At 42.7% G+C, this 20,477-nt stretch overlaps 1 long non-coding RNA gene across 1 annotated transcript; it reads right to left on the minus strand.

Moving 5' to 3' along the window:
• Window positions 1-16,010: 16,010 nt before the first annotated feature.
• Window positions 16,011-18,492, minus strand: LOC122811443. The gene is made up of 2 exons (XR_006366258.1): window positions 17,633-18,492; window positions 16,011-17,488 (listed from the first exon to the last, which is right to left on the minus strand). It is a non-coding gene; the product is annotated as an uncharacterized LOC122811443 (long non-coding RNA).
• Window positions 18,493-20,477: the final 1,985 nt, after the last annotated feature.

Consider the following 20,477-nt stretch of genomic DNA (forward strand, 5'->3'; position numbering starts at 1 on the left):
CCAAAGGTAGCATCCAGGGTAGCCTTGAATCAGGCTATCCACTTACCTACCTTTTTCCCTAATCCTCAAAACAAAGGGGAGAGACTACTACATTCCTTGGACATTCACAGACAGACAGTTATGTTATTATTTGGACAGAACAAAGCCTTTCAGAAAATTAGAGCAACTCTTTGTGTCCTATGCTACAGGAGCTCAAGGGAAGCCCATTTCCAAACAGACAATCTCAAAATGGATAGCCCACTGCATACGCTTTTGTTACTCTTTTCATGATAAAACTGTACCTGCAGGCATCAGATCTCACTCCACAAGGGCCACATGCAGGTATGCCTCCTTGAGGTCCAATGTTACCAGCCAAGACTCCTTGCCCAGCATGGGAAGAAGCTGCTGTAATGTGAGCATCTTGAATTTTGGCACGAGTAAAAATGTGTTTAGGATGGATAGGTCCAAAATAGGTCTCCAATCTTTGCCCTTCCTTGGTACCAGGAATAGTCTGGAATAAAAACCTTGACCCTGTTCTTGTGCAGGTACCTCTTGAATAGCTTTCATGTCCATGAGATCTGAAATTTGTTTTTGTGCCTCTGCCCTTTGATTGTGTGGCAGGTTTGGCATGCCTCTCATTTTTGGAAGGGTGTGAAAGTGGAATCTGTACCCTCTGTCTATAATGTCCAGGATCCATTTGTCTTTTGTGACAATAAATAATGCCAGTTTTCCACCTAAAGGTGCTGCCATTTGAGCCTTGCTTGGTATGCAAAGGGGAAAGTCATTGGTTCTGCTTTCTGAATGGCTGTGAACTATCCTCACCACCTCTTTGTGTAGGTGCTTGCCATTGTCTGCCTCTAAATGATCCTTGAGATTGCCCTCTACCCCTCGGGTGCCTGTATCTACCTCTTTGGGGTCTGTCCGTGGCTGGAAAGGACCAATTTTTTGATGGCCAATTTCTACTGAAACGTGGAGGATGTACCTGTAGGAAATCTTTCACTGTTTGCATTGATTTTGCCTTTTCCTCCATTTTCTTTAATACCTCCTCAGCTTTAACACCAAACAATACATCTTTTTGAAGAGGTGCATCTTGTAATTTAGCTTTGACATGATCTGGGTAAGGTTTGCTCTTTGAGCCAAGCATGTCTACATATGACTGATCCTGTAACAGCAGCTCTACATGAGGCCTCTAAAGCATCAAAACCACATTGCAAGGTATGTTTACCCACTTGCTCTGCACTATAACAAATCCTGCAACTCCTTCAAGTCTGGTTGTTCAGGTTGTGACATTTTGCTTTTCAACTGTGATAACAGAATCTGTTGGTACTTTAACATATGGAACTGACAGTTTAATGCCCTCATGGTTAAGGTGGCTGAGGTGTATACCTTTTTCCCCCACCTTTCTAAAGCTCTGGAATCTCTCTCTGAAGGGAATGGATTTTTAGCAGTGGAGGCCTTAATTCCCTTGGGACCCTGTGAAATAGTTTCTGGGTCAGCCGCATGGCTTTTGTATAGGAATTGGTGTGAATCAGGAACCCGGTAATACCTGTCAGGCTTGACTGGAGCTGGAGGTAAAGAATCTGGGTTAAGGCTGGCCTCCGAATACACATCATCTAGTATGTCTAAGACAGGAGGGTATAGCCAGAGGCCTGTGCTGAGGGAGCAAGAGGAAATCCCCAAGCCTTTTCTTGGAGTTGGAGTACTCTTGGCCTTCCCAGTGGAAGTGTTCCCTCAAGGTATGTAAGGTTTCAACAAAAGAGTAATCCTCAGGGGGGGGAGACAGAGGGAATGGACTCCTCTGAATCAGAATCTTCAAAAGGGGAGTATGAATGTTCCTGGTCTTCAGAATGTTCTGAAGTAAAGGAGGCCTGGTCCGAGGAAGGGTATTCTTCCTCCACTCTGGGCCTTTTGTCCGAAGGGGGTTGAGAACCCCTGATAAGAGTAATCAAATCCTCAGCCATTTTGAGCATCTGCTTTTTAGGCATGGGGCCTAGAGAGGTGCCCTGTGGAGCTTGTTTTTTAGTATGCATGGCTGCTTTAGACTTAGTGAAAGCCTTGATGGAAAAAGAAGAAGACCTGAAGACACCTTGAGAGGTGGCAGGCCTGTCTAAACTCTGAGTTTCCCCGCCAAGAGTAGCTTCGGTATCTGTAGTCGGGGTGTGGGCCGAAGAGCCTGCGACCTCAGGCACAGAAGACACCGCCAATGAAGTGTCATCGGTAGTCAGGGGCTGCGTAGGCGCCTCGCTGAGAACCGGAGCACCTGTAGTCAGCTTTAGCGTGGTGTCGGTAGAAGTCGCGGACCTCGTATGTTGGTCCTTATCTTTGCGTCTTTTACTCAAAACTGGAGTCGGAGTATCCGACATAATGTAATTAAACTTTTTGCCAAAATAGTGTTGGGCAAACTCTGCCCGACGCTTAATAGTGCGTCTGTTGAATGTAGCACAAAAACGACAGGCCGAGACGTCGTGGTCTGGGCCTAAGCTAGGAATGCGGAGGGAATGAAAATCCTTATGCGGTATTTGCTTCCCACATGAAATGCAATTATTAACTTTGTCTGACATCGGTCTGAGGCAAGAAAAGTTTCCCCAATGGGGTACTTAGCTTTCAAGAAGACTTCGGTTGAAAAATATTTGTAATCTCAGGAGCTGGCCGACCGGCACTTGCGAACTGCTTCTGCTTCGGGCACCGCGCGGCAAGAAAGACTGAATAAAATGGCGTCGGCTGGTTCTTTTATACCCTTGTCGCACTGACATCAGGGAAGAAGCGACGCCATCCGACGCCGGACCTAGACTTTGGAATTCGGCCGACTGAGGACCTGCCTGACGGCAGGAAAACCCATCAGTTATGACTGCAGCTGTATGCACGATGAACATCGGGCTTCTACACAGTCCACTTTCCCAGTAATCAAATATCAATCCATCAATCAAATAAATAGTGTGTATATGGGCCATCTGGTCCACTGTGGGTATGAAGTCCAGAAATCAGAGCCTGTAAGTTTGGGGTTCTATTAAGTACCCCAGTTTATAATGGGGTAGCTGAAGTTGCCCATGAATATGGTATTGCGTTGAATGGCGAGGGTCTTCAGCAAGTCCAAGTAAGAGTTATGGTGTGACCTATACCTTACAAGGATATATGGGACTCTGCTTGTGGAAATCTGGGCATGGAGAGAATCATCTTATTTAACTAGTCTTTAGGGGAGTTGTCGTTCATATAGATGGAGATACTTCCACCTTTGGACCCACCTGTGCAGTAGGTGACCTGAATGTAGCCCTCCACTGCCAGGGTGTTCTCCACTGCTTTACACCATGTCTCAGTAACTGCACAGATATCCACATTCTCCAGAGTGAGGAGAGCCTGAAGGGAGTGGAATTTTTATTCAGGCACCTGGCATTGAGCAGTAACACCTTCAAAATCATCTTGGCTTTGTTTTGCTCTGAAGGAAGATTTATCAATCTGGCATTTACTAAATAAGGCACTATGGGGGGGGGGGGGACATTGTTCTAGCCAACATTCAAAATCCTAGAGGGGGCAGCTGCAGACCATCCTTGACAAAAGCAACGTAGTCTGCTGACCATATCCTCCCACACTGACAATTATACCTGCTTGGAATGGCACCAAAAACTAAGAATTATTGAAGTCAATCATAATGTTCATATTGTGGCATTATCCTTGATGAAGATACAATGCTGCTTAATGTCAGGCACACACCAGCCTGGGAGACATAGTCCAACAGCTCCATAATGTCTCTCTTCATATAGTCCAAGGAGGGATATTTCAGGTCATTTACCCACTCATGGACTACTTAAATGGGAATATGCAGAGGGTTAGTTTGCTAACCTTCTTCCACAAGACCGATTAGTCTACACAAGTGAAGAAGTAAAAATATGAACAGCTAAACAGGACAGTGAAAATCCCAGACAGGAACAGGACTTGCTAAAGAAAAGTAGCATAAGCATGCCAGGATGAGCTACGAATTAGGACAGCTTAACTTCACTACAGAACTGTTACAGAAAGGTATACTCAAAGTATAAAGCTGGAGGACAGTGAAAGAACAGAATTCTGTGGGAAGGAGACTGTCTAAATGATGCCAGATAAGCTTACATTAGATGTACATGTAGCAAACAGAATGGCATTTAACAATGACAATAGAATGTATAACACTGTACTACGTGACAAGTCCAGCTATAACAAAATTGAAGAAAATAAGTGAATTTGCAACTCATGACTAACGGCTGATATTATCCTCTACTTCAGGATTATTACAACTTGGTTCTCCAGCTACCTATCTGACAGATCACAAGCTGTCAGATGGAATAACTCTACCTCCTCCTTCCTGCCCACACCCACCGGTGTTCCCCAGGGATCCATCCTTGGACCCATGCTCTTCAACATCTTCATAAATAACCTTCACACTGTCATCCCTGACACAACAGTTATCCAATATGCTGATGACTCCACCTTAGTTTGCTCCGCTGCCAACCTGCCAGAACTACTGTCAAAAACTCAAATAGCTTTTTCCACTACTGAGAACTGGATGCACTGCAACCATCTCTCTCTCAACTCTAATAAATCTAAAATACTTCTCTTCCCACCCACCAGGGCCTACACTCCTTCGACAAAAATGCTTTCAAAGTCCTTAGCCAAAGCAACACTGCCATAGAAGTGGTTCCTTCTGCTAAACTCCTTGGTATCACCATAGATGAATACCTTAAATTTGATATCCACGTACAACAAAACATCAAGAAAACCCACCAAAAACTTGGTATGCTCTACAGGAATAACCATTTTCTCTCCAACTCCTCCAGGCATACTTTAGCAACTACCCATCTCCTTCTTTCCTTACTATATGGAGCCCCTCTTCTAACTAACCTGTCTTCTTCCATCACCTCTAAACTTGAAACTTGCTATAATAAAATCTCCAAATTCGCAACCAAATCCAAAACCTGTACTCACCACTGCCTCACCCTACAATCACTGAACTGGCTGGAACTCCCTAACTACCTCCAACTTACCACTGCTCACAAATTAATATTCTTTCCAAATAAGTGCCCAGCACTAACAAACATCCTTCCCCCTTACATCCCAACCAGATCCCTGAGATCTGAACATCAAAATTTAATCTCTATTCATAAACCCAAACTCCCTGCAGGCCAACTCCTTCTCTTTCATTGTAGGCAAAAAATGGAACTCTCTTCCTCCCTCACTTAGGACGATACCTGACCCCGAATCTTTTAAGGCACAACTTTTCTCATTTCTATCTTCCAAACGCAAATGCTCCTGCTTCCACTCTACATAAATACAAATAAATTTCCCCATAGAGCCTACTAAACTCCTGATTCAAACTTCACTACTTCCTCTCCCTTTCCATTTACCTTACACAAACCTAATCCATCACCTTCTGATCAATTTCTCTCTCAACTCTTAGCATGTATTTAACGCAACTATCCAGTAACCACTGATGCCTATTTCTTGACAATTGATTCTTATTGCTCTGAATGTAAAAACCTGCAACCTTTGTCTCATTGCATGTACAATGACAATTTATTATTTTACTATACCTGTTTTCTATGAATTCATACATGTATTTTACCTTTGTATTTGGCATTTTTTGTAACCTCTAATTGTGTTTCTTATGGAGCTTTTCTCCCCGGGCCTCCACTGAAAATGGGCACATTCTGGCCCAGTGGACTTCCCCAGTAATCAAACTGAAATAAATAAATAAATAACTGTGGCAACCTGGCTCTCAAAATATGAGTAATGTGAGGTTTACACATTCCACACGTAAACTAATTCCAAGAGAAGTAATGTTCACTGTAGGGAAACACCCTAATGTACAAATCAGCAGCTGCTTTGTCAGTCCATCTGTAATACAAAAAAAATGTAAGAATGAAAAAATGTGCCAAATCGCCACCTGCTGCAGTAACTTAGACTTACCTGCTGTTTGAACACCTGAACACAGTACAGCAGGAAACATGGTGAGTACTGCACCATGGGAATACTCAATTCTTTTTAATCAATTCCCGTGTTTACTTGCATGCTATCTTTCACTAAGACTGTGGAAGTGAGAAACTAGTTTCTCCTTACCGCCAAGACTGCACAATCTCTGAGTAAGTATACTTAGATACTGTTGAGGTGCGGGTGTAGAGGGTACTGTGGCACTTGCCTCTGTGCAAAAACACACTTTTTTTAAACACCATTAAAGTCGATGTGCATTATTCACCTGACATATCTGCACATTCCCAGTGCAGTGTTTCGTTATACAGTCTTATGACAGAACTGATGCAAAGATTGTAAATTACAAGAAACAAGAATTTGTTTTTAAAATATACCAGACAAACCTGAACTGCTATCAGTTTTTGGCATCTTAAAAGTTCAGGTTCAGCCACCACATAATTTCTAAATGTACCCTATATGTTGTTTTATGCAACAAGAGTGGGGATTTTAAAGTTTATAATTACAGTGATGTAATCTGTCATAATGAAATTACTAGCTTGTTTGAAAAAGGACTGAGCCTTGTACCTGCTAGAAATGCTAATTTAGATGATCTACTAATAAGCCTGAAGCTATACAGAAAGCTTAATTTTTTTTAAATACTCTAACTTTGCTAAATAGCCAAATAATGAATGCTATAAATATAGTACCTTTAATCCTATTTTACACCCAGTGGTCCAAACCTTTGAAAAGTTATGTGAACATGATACAAGACGAATGTTTCAGAACAATAAATATAGGATGACTAATCACCCAAATTTAAACAAGGAAGAAATCATGCTGTTAAGAAACATATGTAATAGAACAGACTTAAGAGTTAAGAGACCAGACAAAGGTGGAGGGCTGGTAGTCATGAACAAGACTGACTATAATAAAATGTGTAGTCTACTATATACCAACATTTATTGTGAAATAAGTGTTCATCAGAACATCATATATAAAAAAGTGGACATTACACTACAAGAATTCGTCCTAAATAACCAAATTAATCCAGAGGAATACGAGTTTCTTACTGTAAAAAATAATAGAACTCCAACAATCTTTGGACTCCCAAAATACACAAACATTTGATAGACAATCCCCTAAGACCAACTGTGGATGCAAGAGCATCAAAAACCTACCCCACTGCTAGATGTATAGATTCACAAGAATGTACTGCAGGAAAAAACATGGATTCTAAAGGACTCATGGGATTTCCTAAGTAAAATATCCAAAGATATGTATACAGATAATTTAATATTTGTTACAATTGACATCAAGGATTTACTTTGTCATACCACACGATCTAGGATTGGAATGGTTTTATACATACTTATGCCAGTGGTCTAGCCTAGGACATGACAGAATACTTGCCATCAGAACCTTAATGGTAGTTGTTTTGGATAGCAACACCATTATTTTTGAAAAACTGTTTTAAGCAAAGGAGTAGCTATGGGGGCAGCTTGTGCAAACATTGTACTAGCATTTTGGGAGACAGTATGTACTGAATAGTCATTTTTCAGGTAACTGGACATATTATGGTCATTGCCTTGATATTTTTTGGAAAGGTAATGAGGTAGAATTGGAAAGATTTCTAAAATACATTGAGACCACAAATTTTTTAGAATTTACTACCACTAGGGACATGGACCAAGGGAGTTACTTGGATATTTGTATCCTTAAAGACAGGCAAGAAAAGGGTTTCCACTCTACAATTTACATGAAACCAATGTATTCAAATAGTTTATTGCACTTTGGCAGCTGGCACCCTCTCCATCAAAAACAGTCCCTTGTCAAGGGGTCAGACAGGCCAGGCTGACTACTGAGAATGAAGAATTTCAAAAACAAATTGGTATTTTAAAGAACATGTTAACCAGGTAGACCTTCTGAATGAGATTTTTCAAGAAGTTACTAATAAGAGAAATAATGGACAGTATTTTCCTCTTCTAGGTACAGCACACAACTTAAATGTAAGTAATCATACACGAGAGGCAAGAATACAACAAAGCCATTGTCAACTTGCAATAATCATTTTATAGGACTGAGGGACATCATTTGTCATAACTGGAACATATTTGGTATTGATAAAGAATATGCCAACATCGTGGGAACAGTTCCAAAAATTGTATATAGGAAAGATACTAACTTAAAAACCCTGACAGAAAGAGGCAATGACACAGTTAAGATTAAGGGGAGCATGTGTAGGTGTGGATATTGCTCTCTATGTAAATATATGCTGGAAACTGACATTATTTACATTCCTAACACTGGCAGATATATATATATATATATATATATAAGAAATTATAAGAAATTTAACTGTAACAGTAAGGCGGTGGGAACAGTTCCAAAAATTGTATATAGGAAATATACTAACTTAAAAACCCTGACAGAAAGAGGCAATGACACAGTTAAGATTAAGGGGAGCATGTGTAGGTGTGGATATTGCTCTCTATGTAAATATATGCTGGAAACTGACATTATTTACATTCCTAACACTGGCAGATATATATATATATATATATAAGAAATTATAAGAAATTTAACTGTAACAGTAAGGCGGTGGTTTACCTAGCTTTATGCACAGAAAAAGAAGTTATGTACTCAACATAACATTCCATCCGAGTAGTTGTACTTCATTTGTCTTCAACGTGTGGGAATACAGATCCGAGCCGGCAACTAATGCTAGCTTCAGCTCCAAGCTCCAAACTCCTCCCCTTACCCATAATACACCTCCATTGCCTTCCATCCCCAGATCAAGTTTGCTGAACTTACACAAAAGAACCTAATCTGACAAAAATACTTGAGACCTATACTGCAGCCCGTAGGCTGATCATGCACCAGGGTCCAGGGGAAGGAGGGAGGGACAGTTGAAGACAAATGAAGGACAACTACTCAGATGGAACGTTATGGTGAGTAATAACTTCTTTATCTGAAGTAGTTTACTTCATTTGGTCTTCAACCTGTGGGACAGAGTCCCCAGCTACTAAACTCCTGAGAGGCCCTCATGGAAGGATATTCTGGAGCATCGTGGAACCAAAGGATGCTCTCCTCCTGCAAGTCAAATCCAATTTATAATGAGAAATAAATGTATGAAATGGGGACCAAGTAGCTGCAGAACAAATGTGATCCAAAGACACTCTACACCAAAAAGCCGCAGAAGTAGCCATGGACCTAGTGGAATGAGCTTTCACCTGACCTGGAGGAGACATGCCTCTGTTATTATAGACCTGCAGGATGCATGAAGAAATCAATCTAGCTACAGTGACCTTGGAGATCAGTTTCCCAAAAGGGTTTATAAAAGGAATTTTTTTGCCCTGTGTAAATAGAATCATAACTGCCGATGAACATACAACATGTGGAGTTTGTATTCCATCTTGGTCGTAAAATTGGGAAAAACACAGGCAAATTTATAGTCTGATATTGGCAGGTGATGCCACCTTAGGAAGAAAAGATGGATGGTTTTGAAGGGAAACTCTGTCTTTAGGAAAAATCATGTGCGGAAGTTTGATAGACAAGGCCTATAATTCTGAAACCCTTTTAGCAGAGGTGATACCCATCAGAAAGGCGGTTTTCCACGATAAAAATTTTAGATCTGCAGTTGCGGCAGGCTCAAAAGGCGGAACGACCAAAGCTTGAAGAACCATAGTAAGGTCCCACAGGGGAACGGGAACTTTGACCAGGAGGCGTAACAGATGGGTGCCCTTGATAAAGGCTTTACACAGTCTGGAAGATTAAAGAGCAGAATTCTCGCCCACATGAAAATGAAAAATAGCAGCCAACTGAACTTTGACAGCAGAAGAACTAGCTCCTTACTGGAAAATATCAGCTAGAAAATCATCAAGAATAGCGGAAATGGGGGCCGAAAGGGTCTAAACTCTGACAGGCCCAGAAAGAAAAACATTTCCACTTGCTGCGATAAACCTTTCTGGTCGAAGACTTATGAGCAGCTACCAAAACAGATCTAACGGAGGAGGATAGTCTGGGAGTCCTAGCAATTACAGGAACTGGAGCAGCCAAGCCGTGAGCTTCAGGTTGTCCAGACTCGGATGAGGAACCCCCGACGGGTGAGAAATTAAATCCTGAATGGGATCTAGGATCCAAGGTGGAGCCAGAAGGGGAGACCAAAGGATGGGAAACCATACCTGACGAGGCCAGAATGGGGCAATGAGGATCACTTTGCACCCCAGTCTACAAACTTTCTGCAGAAAGCTCGGAATGAAAGGTACTGGCGGGTAAGCATACAGAAGACCGGGAGGCCAAGCATGAACTAGAGCATCTCTGGGGGACTCCCCTGGCAGGGAGTTCAGAGCGAAAAACTTGCTGCACTTCGGAAGGAGATGCAAAGAGATCACAGCAAAACTGACCCCATTTGCTGAAGATCTGTTCTGCTACTGACAGATTCAGAGACCATTCGTAAGGCATCAGAATGGTCCGACTCAGCCTGTCCGCTAGAAAGTTGGACTGTCCCAGAATGTGTGCTGCGATGAGAAAGCGACCGGTGGAGATCACCCATTCCCACACTCTCATGGCCTCGCGACAAAGGGGATAAGATCTGGTCCCTCCTTGTTTATTGATATACCAAACTACTGACATGTCTGACTGAATGGCAATCGTCCCCAGAGGAAGAACAGCATGAAGGGCCTGCAACACTAGAAGGACCATCCTCATCAGGACACTGATATGCAAGCTGGTCTCTATGGAGGACCACAGGCTGTGGACTGTCCTGCCCGAACAATGCCCCCCCCCCCCCCGAGTTGGGAGGTATCCATGGTGACTGTGGATTGGGCCAGGGCTGGAACACAGGGTCATCCCTCCAAAATGTCCGGAGAGCTCATCCACCATATAAGGGACGACCGACACACTCTACTTGGTTGGACAGGGTAAGTCAATGGCAGTTCCAACAGGGACCATTGAACTGCTGGAGTCCACTGAAGAATCCGCAAGTGTAACAGAGTACACAGGAGAAGAGTTATGGTCGGCGCCATCGTGCCCAGGGCCCTCAACACTGATTCTGCCATTGGAAGATGAGAACAGTAGACCAGGGGAGACATGCATCCTCAGGCTTTGAACTCTGAGGTCAGGAATATTTTGCACTGAAGAGTATCTATCCTGGCACCATGTAGTCTATCACCTGTACAGGATCTAGGAGAGATATGGATGTGTTGATTGTGATGCCCAAAAGCAGGGCAAGTGTCAGGAACTAATCCCTGGTTTGGAAAAGTACACACCTGGTGGGAGCAGTGAGAAGCCAATCGTCCAGGTACGGATAGACTTGAATCCCCTGAAGCCTCAGGTGAGCCGCTACAACCGCCATCACTTTGGTAAACACCCTGGGGGCTGTGGTGAGACCAAAGGGTAGGGCTCGAAATTGGTAGTGAGACTCCTAGCCAGAAGCGGAAGAACCTCCTGGAGCTTCTGTGCATTTTTATGTGATAGTAAGCATCCTGGAGATCTAACAACACATCCAGTCGTTCTCTTGCAGGCACGGCATGATGGACTGTAGCATGACCATCCGGAACTTCTCTTTGGCAATGGACAGGTTCAGGATAGAGAGGTCCAGAATGGGCCTCAAGTCCCCAGTTTTCTTTGGCAACAAAAAGAACCTGGAGTAGAAGCCCGAGCCGGACTAATCTGGGGGGACAGATTCGATGGCTCGTTCTACTAGCTGCTTGGAAATTTCCTGTGTTGCTGGCTCCCTTTCCGTGGGTGGTACATCCGGGAGGTGTTTGGGAGATATGGGGGAACCCACGAAGGAGGCAGAATATCCTCTGGATATGATTTGAAGCACCCAGCGGTCCACTGTTATGGACTCCCATGCCGCTGGGTACAAGGACAAATTGCCCCAGACTACCTCCAGAGTAGAGCAGTCGGGCAACTCCTCAAGATTGCTGCCCGGGTCTGTCCAAGAAAGGTTCTCAAGACCCAAAGTTCTGCGGGCCCCCTCTGCCTCTGATCCAGCGTCCATTCTGTCCCCCTCTACCTCTGGGGGAAGAAGAGCCCTGAGTGTCCCGGGAATACTGAGACTTCTGGAACCACATCATCTTTTGCCCTCTCTGGTTCTGAGAAAAAGACCTCTGAAGGGTAGAGAAGCAGATCCTGACTGCAGACGATGTCTTCCAGTCCTTCTCACTCTGGACTAATGTCTCCTTGACGGTCTTACCGAAGAGTATAGAACAGTCATAAGGGGCACTGGCAAACGATGCCTTGAAGGGTTTGGAGAATTTACATAACCTGAGCCAGGCGTTACACCTCATGGACACGCTGGACCCAGCCACCTTAGCCGCTCCTTCCGTAGCATGGGAAAGACGTCGCATGGACGCATTCAATTTCGCTTTTAGAGTGGCTATCCTCACAGAGAACGACACCTTGTCCTCTTGTGACATGGGACTTGTCACTAGACTCCAACGTGACCTGGTAAAGGAGTTGGAGGAGTCCTCCCCCCATGTGCCAAGTAATTCAGCGCCCTGATAGAAGAGTTAGCTAATGCGTACACCCGCTTTCCCTAGGCGGTCCATCATTCGTGACTCCCAGTCAGAAAGGTGGACCAAGGAACTCTCCTGGGAAAGTTCCTTCTTAGTGGCCACTGCTACCACCATGTTAGCCACGGGGGAGCCCTTATTCCAGGATGGCCCATCAATGGGGGGGGGGGGCTTAAAATTTTATCGGATCGCTTAGGGATAGGCTCCAGGCTCCATGGTGTCCGGTTCCTTCCATGCCTGCAAGGTGAACAAATCCATCAAAGGATCCACGGGAGGGGACACCCAGAAGTAGACAGACCCGTGCCAAAAGCCTCCAGAAACAGACTCATCAGAAAAGGGTTTGGGGGCAGACCAACCTCCCCGCTGGCACAGGATTTCCATGACGTCTCCACAGGAGACATCCTTAGGAGGTGATCTTCCCTCTCACTGATTCCCTCTCCATCATCTAAAATCAGTGTCCTCAGTGAGAGACTTAGAGGGAGTCCAAGTGCCTCCTTTTGCACATATGCTTGCGAGGCACATCCCCGGTGGGGCTTTCCGGGGGGCACTCGCAAGCCATTTGTTCCTTGGGGGCAGTCTGGGGCTCTTAGAGCATGGGCTGCCACTCTGTTAAGACAATGGGGACCGTAGACAAAGCAGAGGGGATCTAAGAGGAGTCCGAAGGAGCGGTCAGGGGTTTTGATCCAACAGAGAGGACCCTTTCTACCACATCGAACACCGGAGAGCAAACCTCCTGGGAAACTAATAAGGAGACCAGTCTCTCTGGGTCCGACACAAGAATTGGAGCCGGATCTGAGGTGGATGGAGCTCTGAGGAGGACAACCTGGCCCGACAAAGTCGGAGCCGATAGAAAAGGTTCCACTCCCTCAGATCAGACGCCCAAGCTCAGTCTCAGAGTGTGGCTTGGATCCGAGCTAGTCATTTCCGAACTGCTCCAGGCAGCTGTCGGTGTTGAGGAAAATAGTACCATCAGCGCAGACCCCCTGACCACAGCCAACCTCGGATCAGAGTACTCCGAAGCTTAAGGGCTGATCCGAGAAGGAGAACTGGGTTCAAAGAAAGAAAGCGAGCTTCCCCCCTCCAGAGGGAGGGGAGCTGGCAAGACCCCCATCTGGATGTGTGTATGGATAAAGCACTTCATCTTATCCAGATCCAACAAGGAGCGGGTTGACCGTGACAAGGCGACTGACTCCGACCTGGCGGGTCAGGTGACCGAGGCCCGGGAGACTGGATGTGCCTCCTCCAGCTCTGGGGAGAACCTTGGAGATCAGAGCCGAGGGGAGTCATGGGTCCGTGGAGTTTTGCTGGTCGCGAGGTCCAGGGACCTCTTCCTCTTTTCCCTCGTCTTCGACTCTCTCCCCCCTTCTCTACCGCTCCTCTGCTCCGCTGCCACAGGCTTAGATACAGGAGTTTGAGTCCCAGCCTGGGAGGGAGAAGAAGTCTGGAGGAAGAGACAGTCACAGCAGCTGCAGTGACTGAAGCCTAAGAAGAGGAAAGAGTCAGTATGAGGAAGAAGACATTTGAGGGCCAACTTGGCCTTCCCATTCTTTAAGGCGCGGGGGTTGAACCCTGCACAAATGTTGCAATCTACACTAAGGTGGGCCACACCCAAGCATAAAACATGGAGTGTGGCCATCTGCTGGAGATAGCTTATGGCCACACACTGTGCAGCGCTTGAAGACAAGCTTTTCAGCCATTCTAGTTAGAAAGAAGTCTTGAAAAAGGCAAAAACTTTCTAAGAAACTACACACACACTCACTCACTCAATCAACTAGTCTACAGAACAACACTGGGGGGGTAGGGGTACCAGTGAACAAACTACTAACACACGACGCCAAAGTGATGGGAGGGAAAAAGGGAACCTATACTAACCTAAACCAACGAAAAAAAATAAAGTTTTTTTACTCACAGAATGTTAAATAACCCACTGCTAGCTGGAGCTCAAAAGACACGAAGTGATAAGCAAATCGCAGCAAATGAGATCTGGGGATGGAAGGTAGTGGAGGTGTATTATGGGTAAGGGGAGGAGTCTGGAGCTCAGAGCTGATGCTAGCAATAGTTGCCGGCTCAGATCCGATACCGATCTGCATTCCCACAGGTTGAAGACCAAATGAAGTAAACTACTTCAGACTGTCCATGTTTCTACATTGGAAAAACTCTCAATGCAATTAGGACTAGAGTATACTAGCACTATCGAGACATTTATAAGGACAATAAAAATGTTTTAGCTACACATGTTTCTGCCAATGAAGGGCATGGCTTTAAGTTCATTATCATTGATCAAGTAACTAGGGGATAGAGGGGGACCACTGAACGATTATTTAGAATACAAGGAACTAAAGTGGCAGCTTAGAACAAATGCAGGTACATATCCTGGGTTAAATAGCTCTATATCTATCAGCTCTATTCTTAGATTAAAAGCGGAATTTTTTATGATTTGAACATTGGATGCAACAAGATTTATATTTTATCGTTTTACTTTATGTGATTTGCAATTTAATTTCTGTAATATGTCACGAGTAGTTAAATATTTATATTGTAACCAGGAAGAATTTTATTAACTGTGTCTTTTTAAGAGGCAATTAGTGACATAATGACTTAATGATGAAGGATATAAAAAGGCTGGGTAGTGTGACTGGAGTGTATTCTGATGAAGTTTCTTATTTACTGAAACAAAAGCGCTAAATAAACTTTTCATGGATTGGTTTCTGGTTCCGGTTTGCTTTTTCAAACAGCTTGCGTGGATTTACGAAGTTGCACACTTTTTTAAATACCATTAAAGTCGATGTGCATTATTCACCTGACATATCTGTAGATCCTAGTGCAGTGTTTTGTTATACAGTCTTATGACAGAACTGATGCAGAGACTGTAAATTACAAGAAACAAGAATTTGTTTTTAAAAGATACCAGATAAACCTTAACTATCACTATGTCATCTTAATTAAAAGTTCAGGTTCAGCCACCACATAATTTAAATATCTCGGGTGGCAAAAGCACACAGATAATCTAACTTTATAACCAAAGAGACATTCATACACACAACTGCCTTACTCCCATATGCAGTTGTCTAAGAGTATCAGGTAAGCGTAAGCAAAACTCACTGCCTCATCAGGAGCTAATGCAATTAACATGATGGATAATACAGAAAAATACAGTTAATTCCACTTCAAGTGAAAGCCATCTTGTATGAACACCTTCAATTCACAAATTTTAGTTTTCCAGTTCAGGTCCTTGCAAAATCTGCAGTGTCTGCATGAGCTCTTTGTACTTGCAGGATTTTGCCACTACATTCGGTTTCCTCTCACATCCATGATGGTGCATTGTTGTTCCTTCTAAATTGCAAGCAATTTTAAGTGTGTGTGCTATGTGGCAAGAATGTGTGTGTCCTGTGACAGACAATCACCCAGAATTAGTTTCCTACCTTACCTTTGTCACTTAACCAGGATACTCTTCAGTTTCTCCCCTGAATGGCTATCAAAGAACAACTGAATCAATAAACATATATTCAAAAGCTATGTAAAAGTGAAACAAAAATGCTAATAAATGTTAGGTGAAATTAGACAACTACACAGAAAGGATATTTATAAAAAGGTGTTATACTTGACCACTAAGCATATTCCTGTAATATGCATTAGTGGTCTTTCCAAATATTTTCATTTACACAATTTAATTTTCAGTTAGTTTAATTACTCTACAGCCAAACTCACAAATGACATAATGAAATGCTTTGATTTTTGGAAAAAAAAATCAGTAAAGCATTCTGCATAATCAAATTATCAAGAACATTCAAGCGGTCATTTTAATATTTTACCACTTTAATTTTTTAAAGTGGGGCATTCTATCTGCAAAACAAACTCTACAACATACATTTACAGGAAAGTAAAGGTGTCCCATGGCTGCAACAGTAGAAAATAGTCACTGAAGTGGGTTTAGCCTTTTAGTGCACAATACTTCAAATGCAATACAATTGTCGGGGGCAAGCTTTACTAATCAAATATGCTTTCTACACTAAAACAATACGGTAAATGTGCAACTGAAAAGGAGAATATTTCCCAACTCCAAAAGAGTCATAATTTTTCTTCAGAGATCCACACACACTCCATTTAAGTGAACTTTGTATAAAACCTTAGTCAACCCAAATGCCAGCTAGAAAAAAAAAATGTCTATACAAGCAACAAATCAACCTAGACAGCACAACTCTGGGAGGTGAGAAAAATATGGGGCACCTGGAGGAAAAAAAATGCAAACCCTGCAAAAACAGTACCCGGACCTTGGCACAGAAACCTGGTGTAAGAATTCAATAACACTACACACTGCGCCACCATGCTACCCAAGTTACGCACACTGTAAATCTTTTACTATAATTCTATTTAAAATGTGTCATTCAATAAAATAAGCTCTTCACAAGAAAGTAGAAAGAAGCCCTCAATACAGTGAAATGAACAAAAAATTTAAAAAAATCTCAAACAAATCTGAAAATGTCAAGCCATATTTTTAGAAATTAAATGTCCATTCTTGCTGTAGTTACATACCACATGTCTACAGGTATAAAAATCATTTCTCCAGCAATTTCCCTTTGCTCAAGGTCAGTTACCACATTAAACATATGCATTTTACAAATTAAAAAAAAAATTGCCTCTCCTCTCTGAAGCATGCTTAAGTCATCGGTCAACCATTACGTCAAAAGACCGTTTTTTTTTTTTTTTAAATGACCCTTAAACAAGCAGAACGATAACTATTCAGGTGCTTTAACTGTGTTAGAGGCATCCAACTACCTCCACAAGTTTCACACTGCTCATTTCCTATTCATGGCTGAGCCACAGAACAAAATCCCAAGAAGCAACAAAACAATCTCAACACCAAAGTTCAAGCACACAGTGTGGTACATTTTTCGTTCTACCCAGATCACACCTCCAAGTCTATTAAGCTGCTACTGTTTTTGCTGCATGGCCTCCTTTCTTGCTGCATCTTGCAGCAGCTGAGTGTCCACTTCATCTGCAGGCAACTGGACATATCGCACCACAGAACCTCTTATAAAGCAGTTCTTGACTGACAGCTGGAACACAAAAGAGAAGCTATTACAAATCAGCAGGTTATCACACTGCTAACTACTTTAGCTTATCGCAACATATTAACTATACATTAAAACAACTAAATAATGCAGCTAGTTTCTATCCAACTTCAAAACACTCAGTCTTACCATTCTTCTTACAAGGTTAGACTGGACTATTTTCCAACCTTTGTAGCGACTCAGCAAGGTCCTACACATTTAGACTAGACTTATGACCTTTTGAGCTTCATTTTTCAGGGAATGCTCCAAATGTAGCAGTGACTATAAAGCAAAGCAGCATAAAATAGCTTGCTCTGTCAGACACCTAAAACAAAAGAAAATTATGGGTTTCTGTAAATATACTAAATATAAAACTACCAAACTGCATAGATTCTGCTCACAAATATACAATGCTGATTTAATCTACCAACTATTCCGTTGGGCACAAAATCCCCATCTTAGGGCAAGAAAGAAACTTGAGATTCATAAACAGCAAACCACTCCTAAAAGAATATGACCTAGCTATCCATAATTACAGATACATACTCAGGACTTTTTCCAGCAAACATTTGTGCATAAATGGCTAGGCTAGGGCAGAAAAAGAGTAAAACTTGCAGGAAAACTCTACCTTTTATAGTTTAACACTTGGGTGGCTTTTCCTTCCTACAATAGGGGTCTAGTATTGTGTAGGCACCAGAAATGTGTTTGTAATTAAAAAAACTTTCAATACATTAACTTGGAATTAAATGGAAAGACCACCCACTTTTAAGCTTAACTTCTCACAATTTGCAGAGAAATTTGTCTACACGTACATGACATACAACAGACACAGAAATCTGTAGTCAGGTACTGCTGATAATCTTATACAGTTAATTAGTCCAGCTGATGTCAGAATTCAGCAGCTACTGTGAGAGAGTGTGCACGACAAAGAGAGGTGTGAACTGTTTTCTACAGTCTCTACTAGACAGAAGAGAACTTACACTGATTCACAGCACAGCTGCTGCCTAGTAGTCGTGCTTTTCACAGCAAAACAGAGCACTTGGATCAGTCAGTGGTTCACAGGCAGAAACCTCTTTTGACAAACTTACATAAGCAGCATTCACAGTACTGAAATGCTCGGCTTTTAACTTTTTTTGTTCATACTACTTCACATTTTAAGGTAGTATCAAAGAGGTCTGCGACATTGAGAGAAAAAAAAATCAGAAAATATTTAAGTGTCACATTTACCATTTTCATGCCCTCCCACTACAGCAGGACACAGCTGCCAGAATCATGACTTCTCTGCAGTAACAGAGACAGATGGTAACCTATCAACCAGGTGCACTGATACTGTACATAAGAAGGTATTTTATGCTTTCTTGTGACATCCTTTCAAAGGAGGGTGCATATCTGGTGCACAGATCCCTGGGAAGACATCTTCTACTGACTCAGTCCTTACACAAGTGGAGAGAGTCCATAAGCATTTTTAGTCAAAGAAAATGTAAAAACTGACAACCAACACCTGTGCTGTGGCATTAAGAGTACCTACTATGTTTAGAAGCTACTTTACCGACACACACAGGGGTTCTAATCTGACAGCAGGTTGACTTCCATGTCTATATATATACACCCATCACTTTTGGGTTTAGTGGAAGAGTTCACCCAGACTCTGCCACAACTTGCTGTGAGGGAGAGGTTAGTTCTTGTTATTTTGTATTAATTTACTGCATTCTTCTATTCTGTATATTGTGATTTGTCTTCTTTACAATGTATTTTACTTTTATTCTGCTTTTAATTGCATACTTAAACTAGGAAAGAGACCACAGCTGCATCTGAGTCACACAGAATTAAGTTTTTTCCCCACCTTGGCGCTGCTGTGTTTTTAAACTCAGCTGTCTTTCTAGAGGCCTGTCCCTTATGTTATCAGACCACATATCTCCTTCCCTCTTCCCCTTTCATTGGCTGTTGTGAGCAAGCACAAAATCATTTTGTGAAAGCACTTCCCTTCAATTATTTAAATGTATTGGCCATCCCATGGTATTTCACAGAACCAGAATACAAAGTACCCACCTCCTTCCAATCTATCTTGCTATTTTAAAACTAGTGGCTCTCCACTTAAAGCTTAGTTAACACTCTCCACTTTCATATTTAACTCCTTAGTGAACACTGCAGCCCTTAAGATACTAACCATTTTTTAAATCTTACTTTTTAAAATCGCCAACATCTACTCCAAGACAACCAATTATTGGAGCCCACATTCTGCTTTCTCAGTAGTCATCTTGGGATTAGTGCTTCTGTTTTGCTCCAGGAGACAGAAGGAGCAAAGGGACATTACTTACTGGAGATTGCTTACCACAGGAAAGTCTAATAACTGCTTCACAGGTGCCAGCTTGGAATCTGGGCTTATATTTTGCTCCTGGTGAGAGAAGGAGCAATATGCATTGTTCCTGACTGGTCTGGTCGCTATTAAAGGCATCTACCAGGAAAAGGCTACAACAATCAGCATCTGGGACAAGACTGTGGATCACCAAATAGGCTGTGGCCCGCTTCTCATCTTGGGGTGTGTGCTAATGTTTTGCTTCTGGTGAAAAGCAAAGGAGCACTGGAGCACTGGATCCCAGAAGACTGAAGCTGTGGCAACACCAGCACTAGTAGTAGCCAGGCAGTACCCATTCACAAGACTCCCCTCTTTTCATCATTCTTGACAAGCTAATTCTTTGTTTTAACTATGTACTGCTTGATTTGTTTCGAACATCAGAATATCTGCCTAAATACTTCATCCACAAATCTTCAAGGTCTACTAATTATTTTCCCTCAAGTGTTTGGCAGTGCCCTGTACAGACACAGACACCATGAACGACATTTTTCTGTAAAAGAACAACTGAAATTTTACCAATACCCAGTTGCACACAGGACAACTAGTTTGCAGCGGCAGGGACTGCTCTCAGAGTTGCAAACAGGATACGCCTGACTGATTTATAGTCCAACTCCAACATCTAATCCATAAAAAGGGTCT

The sequence above is a fragment of the Protopterus annectens genome, chromosome 9.part0, assembly GCF_019279795.1.
Source record: "Protopterus annectens isolate FY-2018-M chromosome 9.part0, PAN1.0, whole genome shotgun sequence".
NCBI classification, from domain to species: domain Eukaryota; kingdom Metazoa; phylum Chordata; order Ceratodontiformes; family Protopteridae; genus Protopterus; species Protopterus annectens.